This window comes from Triturus cristatus, chromosome 4_2 (assembly GCF_964204655.1).
Source record: "Triturus cristatus chromosome 4_2, aTriCri1.1, whole genome shotgun sequence".
NCBI lineage: Eukaryota > Metazoa > Chordata > Amphibia > Caudata > Salamandridae > Triturus > Triturus cristatus.
This window is the reverse complement of record NC_140586.1, coordinates 29,931,890-29,941,562: the sequence shown is the minus strand read 5'-3', so window position 1 is coordinate 29,941,562 and position 9,673 is coordinate 29,931,890.

Below are 9,673 nucleotides of genomic sequence, written 5' to 3'. Positions count from 1 at the left end.
TCCTCTGGGATCTCACGGGGTACACTACTGACTGCCAAGGGCATCACCAACCCACTGTCAATGAAATTAACCGTAGCTCCTGAATCCAACATGGCTAAAACTTGATGCACTTGTTGGTTGTATTCCAGGCCCACCGCCAACACGATGTGTGATTCCGTGTCTTTCACCTGATTAGTCGATAAAGACGGAATCTTCCATTCCTTATCCCCTGACTGTACACTGGGAGACTGCGAAAAGTCACTAGACTCTGTGCCTACTACCGAATCTGCAGCTTTCTTATTTCTGTAGGAAAAACCCTGGGTCTTCAGCTTGGAGGGACATTCACGTACATAATGCCCTTTTTTGCTGCAGTACATACATAACCCCTGTGTGCGACGACTCTCCCTCTCTGTTCGTCAGAGAGGTGCCCTGATGGCTCCTATTTCCATGGGTTCACTCGTCGGATCGCTACTAGGAATCTCTTTTCTGGGTTTTTATCTGACCTATAGAAGGACCTGTCCCCTCTATGCTGTTCACCCCCTCTCTCAGACATACGCCCATCTAGTCGCAAGGTCAAACTAACTAGATCAGCACAGGTCACGGGCTGAGGGTCAGTTTGTGCTATCATATCTTTCAGGTCGTTGCGTAGACCTTGATAGAAAAGAGACATTCTCTTCTCTTCTGGCCATGCGGCTTTAGCCACCAACCTGTTAAAAGATGTAAGGTAAGTAACCAGATCATGTCTCCCTTGCCTCAGTTCCAACAACTCTCGGTCTGGGCTGAACGTAGTAGTTTGTCTATCGAATATTCTTTCAAACGCAGCCCGAAAAGCCTCCCAATCAGACAGCACTGGGTCGTTGTTTGTAACCAAGGGAACAGCCCAATTCGCAGTATCACCTACCAAATACGAAATCGCAGAAGCAACCCTGGAATGGTTGTTGGGGAAAGACGAGGGTTTACATGAAAAATGAAGCATGATTTGTGTTAAAACACTTGTATCTTTAGTGGCTCACCGGCATACCTCTCGGGACTGGCCAAAGGAATCGGGGGGGGGGGTACTGTCACTTGAATTTGAGGGTCACTAGTGATTGATACGTTAAAAGGGTTCTTGGTTAATTTGTCAAACCTATCCCGTAATGCAGCCGTTTCTAACCTAGAGGCAGCTAGTTTTTGTTGCACTAAGGCCAAAGCCTGAACAACATCGTCTATAGACGTCATTTATTGCCACACCCGGACCGGGAGGAGTAACATTTCTTGGGTGCGTAATTCTGTCAGGTTTCATACTCCTCAGGGTCCGGATGATGCAATAAGGGGTCCACCCCTTGACATCCCCAAACTCCGACTAAAAAGTCACAGACAGTTAGGGCGATCATGTGAGGGAAGGGAAGGTAGGGAACAGCAGGGATAAGAACCTATAAAACAAAACCACAGAGATAAAAACACATATACACATAATGGACTACTCTCAGTAAGGTCTCACTAAATTCCATAACTACCTTATCCACCAAAGCCTTGCACGTTCGTGCATATCTCCAAATGAGAACAACCAATCCTGTTCTGGTGGATAATCCTATAAAACAGAACATACAGGTTAACACTTAAACCTCTCACACAGCCCCAGTATGTGTACCAAACACACCCTGTATTCCTACTTCTCTAGCCTGCTCACCGGTTCTTGTTGTAGACATCCGGCTACATTAATATCAAACCAAGTCTCGATTGAAATAAAAATCATAAAGCCCACAGGAAGTTGTTCAGGATACGGTGCGACCGATAGCACTTAGAATAGTTGCCTTTCTGTAGTCCAGATTACTATACAGTGCTTGTTTCCACCCTGATATCTAGTGTTGCTCAAAAAGAGAGATAACTCCTTAAAAATGATAACAATCCAATGTCACTCTTGCCCTACCAATTCAAATGCGGTTTCCACACCGCTTTGCCCAGAAATAATAAACCAGTCTTTTGGGGTAAAGAAATATCAAAGAAGAGGGAGAAGGTGGCATCCGCGGTAGCTTCACCGCTGCCCCTTCAGCCGAAATTGACGCACGTTCACCGTCCGGTGTAAATGCCGTCAATAGAAGTCTTCTCTTTAAATGAGAACAGGACGCCAGCACTCACCCCTCCGGTGTGATGCGCCCTTCAATATCCGTCCAACACAGGACTGAAAACTAGCTCCGCCGAGCTAGTAACTGTGGCTTCTAGCTCACCGCTACTCACGCCGCCGAAACACTCCAACTTCCGACCTCCAGAATTACGCCCGCTCACGTGTGCGCGCAGCGTCGTCTTGTAGACGCTGACTCCTCCTCATCAGCATGCCTCCTGGGATTTATAGTTCTTAGTTAGGTAGGCGCTCTTGGTCTCGTAATCCTGACAACGTTACCAGAAAAGGCTCGGCACTGGGTCGTTTTCCTTTTCAATTTCGGAGGGATGAGAAGAAGTGAGTTGGTGCTTCTCAGAGTTCTGGATTTTCCTGCTTTTGCCAGTTTGCTGTTTAGGTAGTTGGGGGAATTTGCGTGAAGGGCCTTGTGTGTGATTCAGGCCAGTTTGTAGATACATCTACCTTCCATGGGAAGCCAGTTGAGGGTTGGTGTGATGTGTTCAAATCTTTTTACACCAGTTATGAGTCGAGCTGCCATGTTAAGGACTGACCTTAGTGGGGCTAGGTGAGCTTTTGGTGTCCCTGTTAGGATGGCGTTCCCCTTGACCTATTGTCTTGAGATCATCATGGGGAATGAAAGGTTTAATTTTCTTGAGGTGTTTTAGTGAGTAGAGCGCACCTTTTGCAGAGTTTTTGATGTGGTCCTTCATTGATAGGTTCCTATCCAGGGTAATGCCTAGTGACTTTACCAAGTCGGATAGGACCAGGTGTAACGCCCTGAACGTCTCAGGATCGTTTAACAGACACGATAATGAGGACGCAACCACTTGTGAAGGGTTAGTTATTTTAATGAAGGCAAAAACAATACAACGAATAAACAAAAGTTATAGTCACTGGAATCCTCCAGGCTAAGTACGTTACCAGCCCACAGCACGGATGGTCCTAACCGTCCTCTGCATATACGCCGATCCCGGCGTATGCCAACAGAGGGCAGAAATGAAATGGCCGACAATGCCAATCGGTAGGCTGTGAGGGGCACGACGAGTGTTGGGGAGAATCGAGGAGTCAGGGAAACACCCAGCCGGGGTCTCTACCTGAAGGGAGCAGCCGCTCAACCTCTTCCTCCGACTGCACCGGGACGCGGAGTCACCTCCTGGTGATGCGTCACCGATACCCCAATCAAAAGCAAGAAGACTGAACCGAGAGCAGCCGCTCGATCGATCCTGTGGACTTCCGAGTCTGTAACGCGGCAAACACCTCCTGGTGTGCCTTACAGCTGGCAGTCCCTGTATCTCTGGTCGGGCTGGGAGTTACGACTCCAACCAGCAAAAGCGCCACTGCGCTTTGACTCAGCCGAGTCAAAAAGCGAAGCTCAATGGTTGACCGGTAGAGCTTCCGGGTCCTTCACAGGTGACGATGGGGCAAGACACGGCCCAGGGAGTAACGACTCGACCTACCTCCGTTCTTGCCTTACTGGAGCACCACTCCGGAACACTGCTCTTCACGAAGCAGGTACGTCGGTGTAAACACAATATCCGACAGCCTTGTACCTCCCGGTTCCTCCCTTTATAGGGCGTGTTTTCCTTGAGTTATGTAACAGCTCTCCTGTTTACATAAGGGCGTGTTTTCCCTTGAGTTATGTAACAGCTCCCCTGTTTACATAAGGGCGTGTTTTCCCTTGAGTTATGTAACAGCTCTCCTGTTTACATAAGGGCGTGTTTTCCTTGAGTTATGTAACAGCTCTCCTGTTTACATAACCTCTCAACCGCTAAGCATCCTGGGAGATGTAGTCCGTTTACGCTGGTTACCGTTTTCCTCCCCTCGCATGACAGGAATTCTTGACACCAGGGAGCAGTGTAGAGCATCAAGATTCTTGAGCCAGTCTTGAATTGGTCGGTGGTTACTTTTCGGAGAGAACAGTATTAATTCCGTTTTGTCCGGGTTCAGCTTTAAGTGGTTTGCATTAAACCAAGTTTGGATCTTGGTTAGAGTGACATTGAGGTGTTGGACGTCCCTGGGTGATTTGATTTTATAGTAGATTTGTGTGTCATCTGCATATAGGTGGTATAGAACCCCTGCTTGTTTCAGAATAATTGTAAGGGGTTCCATGAAGAGATTGAAGAGGGATGGTGAGAGGATCGATCCTTGTGGGACTCTAAGTGTGACTTGTGTTGGTATAGAGAGGCAGGAGTTGATTTTAATTTGTTTTGAACATTGTTGAAGGACGGAAGTGAACCATTTTAGTTCTGTGCCATTGATGCCAGACCGCCTCTGTAAAGTCTCAAGTAGAGCTGGATGATTTATTGTGTCGAATTCTGCAGATAAGTCAATAAGGATGAGGAGACAGGCTTCACCTTCATCTAAGGCTCTGTTGAAATCGTCTGAAGTATTGAGCATCGCTGTTTCGGTGCTACAACCTTTCCTGAATCCCGATTGAAAGTTGTTGAGTAGGTTGAAGTCATCCATATGTTTGTTAAATTGTTGGATAACTCACTTCTCCAATGTTTTAGCTAGGAACGAGAGGATGGAGATAGGTCTGAGGTTGTTGAGCTCCTTAGGATCGGCTCCTGGTTTCTTGAGTATGGGTATAATTTGTCCTAGTTGAAGGGAGTCTGGGACACAGCCTGATGTAAGAGAGGAGTTGATGAATTTTGTCCAGAAAGGGGCAATGATGTGGTTGAGTTTCTTTACTATTGTAGATGGGAGGGGGTCCATAGTGTGGGAAGTAGGCTTTAGGCTTGCAATTATTTTGAAGACCTCGTTTTCAGACATGAGTTCGAAGTCCGACCAATTAGCATCATTTTTCAGTTGGAAGCGTACCTGATTGTCTGTGGTAAGATTTGGATCTGTTTGGTCAAGGGTGATTAAAGGGGGGCAGGTTGCGAGGGAGGGAGGATTTGAGGTTTGGATGAAGGATTGCTCAATTTTTGTGACTTTATCTGTGAAGACGCTGGCAATATCTTCGCATCTATCCTTGGTGGCATTTATTTCTTGAGGGGGTGTGTCATTTGTTTGACTTTTTACGATGTTGAAGAGTTCTCTAGGTCTATTCTTCGCCTGGTCCAGTTGGCTGCGGAAGAAAGTGGCCTTTTCTCTAAAAATTTGTTTTTTGTATGCCAACTGGGGCGATCTAAGTTGTGCTAGGTGAAGGGTCGAGGGGTTTAGTCTCCAGGTCCTTTCCGACTGTCTGAGTTGTCGTCTTTCGTTATTAAGATCCACGCTGAACCAAGATTTGGATTTGATAGATCTCAAATGTTTGAGTTTGAGTGGCGCTACTTGATCTAACACCTCCGTCATTGTTGAATTAAAGTGGGCTGTGAGGTCATCGGCCGTCATAGTGGCAGGCTGGAGTTGTAGATGGGCATTAATCCTGGATTTCAGTTCGGTTATAGAGATTTCTTTGAAGTTCCTGGTCCAGTGCTTAGGTTTTTCAGATCGTATTGTTTGGTTTCTGACATGTGAGTCAATATTAAACAGTATGAGGTGGTGGTCAGACCAGTCAATGGGAGAGATCGATCTCAGAGAGACCAACTCATTTTTTAAGATGATCGCATCCAGTGTTGCTCCTTTGATGTGAGTTGGTTCATTGCAGAGTTGTTTGAGGTTGGTAATTTCAAGCAGGTTGGAGAGGTTCTGGGCTGTGGTGTCTTCTGGGTTGTTCCAGTGGATATTGACGTCACCCAGGAACACGTCTTCTGTGCCTGTTAGGGAGAAACGTGTTATTAGGTCGGTGAGTTTTTCAGCGAAGAGGGTGCGCTCACCAGGAGGATGGTAGATGGTGTGAAATTTGATGGGCATGGTGCCTTTGACTGCTAGTTCAACACCTAGGTACTCATGAGTCAGGTATTTTGTAGGTTTTAATGTGGTAAGCTGTATTCCTTCTTTGTGAATGGTAGCTAGACCGTCACCTGTTTTGATCGATCTGTCGTGTCTGATGATGTTGTAACCTGGGGGGGTGAGAAGGTCTAGGATGGGGGTAGAATGGTCATTGAGCCAGGATTCTGTGATGAATGCGATGTCTATTTCTTCCGCGAGTATAACTTCTGCAGTGTCTGTGGTGTGTTGTACTGCTGATCTGCAGTTGAGGAGCATGCACGATAGAGGACCGGGAGCCTCAATGTTGGTGTGTCCTGTATGTATAGAAGTGTATTGAGCAGGGGGTCTGGGCGAGAGGACGGGTCTAGGGATTCTATTTGTGCCCACTATAACTGGGATTGCAAAAGGAGCTGTGTTCTGGCTTATTGCGAGGTAAGAGTCATTGATCTCCTCTACTTCTCGTGTTGAAATGGGGCAGAGAGCTCGGCTAGGTCGATGTGCCTGACTCCTCATAGGACTGGCAGGCCAAGGGGTGCCAAGTGGGGCCATGGAAGAGGCTGTGTGGGGAAAAGGTGCGTAGCTACCTGGCGTGTGTGAGCAAGGTGGTTTAATCCGATTGGGACATTCTTGTTGTAGGTGTAGGATATCGGCTGCTATGGAGTCTATTTTCTGCTCTATTCGGGTCAGTAGCTGGGTAAGTGAGCTAAAAGGGCATCTTGCCTTCGGTGGGAGCAGTGTATGACTAGGGTCTATGGAAGGAGAGGGTACTGAGTTATGGAATTGAATGGCATCATTGGGATTAGGAGTGGGGGTAGATTGGACATGCGGAGTCGGGTCATTGAAGATTCCAGTCATGAGGTTAGGAGTAGGTGTTGTGGGTCTTGAGTCCAAGGGTGGAGAGTGAGCAATGGTTAGGAGGAGGTCAGTGTCCAAGGGATTATCGGTGACGATGAACATGGAGATGGTTTTGGCAGGTGGGATAAGGATAGTAGTGGAGTTGGGGATAGTTTGCGAGGTTAGAGTTGGGTCTCCTTAGGTCACCGGGGGGGGTGCCTGTAGCGAGTTCAGTAGTGGAACTACTGTAGTTTGAGTCCGATCTGCCTGGTTCAAGATCATCTTTGTGGTGTTTATTAACTGCGAGTTTGCTGGTCCTGGTCAGATCAGTTGGTGCTATTGTAGTGGGTGTTTGACGGCGGAGTGTGATGATGGAGGTAGTGAGATTGTAATGAGTGATGGTGGATGTCCATGAGTTGTAGAGTGGGTTGTCTGGGCAGGGAGATTGGGTTTGCTGGTTCTGTTGAGTTAATGAGGAGAGTAATGATGGGAAGTGCCTGTCAAAAATGGTGATGTGCGGGTCAGTGGCCTGTATGAGAATGTTTACTGTTCTGAAGATGGAAATTGTGAGTTCCTCTTTAAAGGTAGGGGAGATGGTTGTGGAGATTTTTTCACCATAAGGATTAATTACTGACTTGGAGATTTGAAAGTGAAGAAGGAAGGTGTTTTTTCACTCTGACGGGCGATTTGTGTAAAAGATTAAGTTAGTTTTCATCTTGCCGTTAGTCTTGGTGTGGTGTTTGTCTACTATAAGTGTTTCTGGGTGCTGTTTTAAAGTTTTGCGCTTGAAGTTCTTTTTAGCATTACTGGTCAGTTTTTCTGGGTAATTTATGGACCATGAGTTGGGTCCGTAACGCACAAGCTTAGAGTTCCGGGTGGGGTTTAGCGGGTGCATAGTTAACGACTGAGAGTTCTGGTTCTCAGTGAATCGATGAGAGGAGAAGTTAATTGCGCATTTGCGTCTTGTTGTGGTGTATGATTGGTCTGAATAATGAGGGAAATGCCAATTACTGACCAATCCAAGATGGCTACTGTCCTTGTACAAAGAATTGTTCCCTTTTTCTACTTCCATGGAAAGAGACAAAAGGCCACTCCATGTATGGTTATGAAGAGAGGAAAATGTAGTATAACAGTCTAACAGCCAGAGACAGGGCCTTTCCTCGTAACCGTGTAGCCAGTCTCGAAGCAGATCGGACCTTCTTCAATTTATATGCTCACAGGATGGGCAGATTAGATAGAATACTGAGTAGCACTTATGGACCAGCTGTTATTTTGAGGACCGTAAATATGAATGCAAGGGTCCACTAGAATAGAGAGAATGATTCAGAAGACAGTCTCCTGAGTGTAATAGCCAGAGCAGCAAAACAAAGGCGGTGGAGATTGCCAGTGTGCAATGAAACATAATAATAAATAAATTCATTGCATTACATTGTCTTCAGTGATCTGGTGTAGTTTTTGTTTCTGGGGTATAATTGCCTGTCTCCCTAGTCTTCTTTCAGTGGTTGTTGGGGAGGTGGTTGTGCCAGTCCTGTTTTTATTTCTGTGGTGTGTTTGTCTGTTTCTCTAGTCCTTTTTCAGTGGCTGTTGTGGAGGGGTCGGGTTCATGCCCGGCCATTTTGTAGTACTGGGGGGCTTGTACTCGGGGACTGTGTCGAAGTGCAGGATCGAATTGTTGGCAAAATACAATTCCGCTTCAGCATGCCTCCAGTCAGCTGAGCCTACAGTGAGTTGCTTTGGTAACCTCCCAAGAACAACCAGAATCTCACCGCATCTCCTAGCATGTCTGCGCTGCCATCAGGACACGTGAACCTTTCCTCATGCACCCCGCTCCTTCTCTGTGCTGCATTCTCAAAATGCAGGGTCATCCGAACCCCGGGGAAGTCTCCTCACCTCCTCCGGTATTGGCGTCCTCCATGTGGGGCTCCCACCGGCAAGCCACACGGCTGTTGCGCCGTCAGATCAGCTCAGATCAGCCCAGTGCCTGAGCAGCGTACGAAGGGGACCTGAGAGACTTGTTGCTGAGAGAACAGCCCCCAGCGCAGTCGGGTCGTTCTCTCAAGCGCAGCTCTGACTCACCCAACTCCGCACGTCTTCACCTCAGATGCCTCCTGGTGGGGTGAAAGTCACCTGCCATCAGTCAGAGCGCCTCCCTGTCCCGCACCGCCTCCGTCACTCCAAGACCAAGTGGGGTTCCCAGCTTGTTAAGGAAGTTTCAAGTTTAATTGTTGAATTTGCTCGGTTACTCAAAACCTTTGCAAAATTTGAACAGACAATAAAATACAAACAAGCATTTGCAATGCAAAAGGTCTCACATTTATGAGAGTTTGAGCTATTGGCATTGTAAATTGCAATGCCTTTTATTTATGTGTTGATTTTTAATACATGATTAAAAGGCATTGTCATTTACAATGCCAAAGCTTAAACTCTCGCAAATGCGAGACCTATTGCATTGCACATGCTTGTTTTAGCCTGTGTACTTGCAGCGGCATTGAACGTATCCATTAAAAAACACATGACAGTGGGCATGTAAAAAAAAAAGAAGACATTATTTGCTTGTGAGGCGACTGCCATTCTTGGCAATCAAAATTCTATAGCCAGGGTCCCGCTCTCCACCAAAGCAGCTCCGACGTAGCCTCTCCTGCCGCTGCCCCAGACACCTCTCTCCTGGTAGGTGTTCGAGGCCCTCCTCCACCCACAGGCTCCTGCCTGCACCTCATCCATGGTGGTCCAGTGGGAGAGCCTTGCTCTTCTGCTGCTCCACTTCTGTCTGTCTGCCTCCCCACTCCGCCACCATCCTGGACAACCTCGCAAACATCAGACTGAAACAGCTTGTCACCACACCTACCCACAAGCCAGGACACACCCTGGACCCCATCTTCGCAGGAGGTAACAACATCCACTTCAGCCACTCCACGCAACCCCCATGGACGGAACTACCACTGCGTG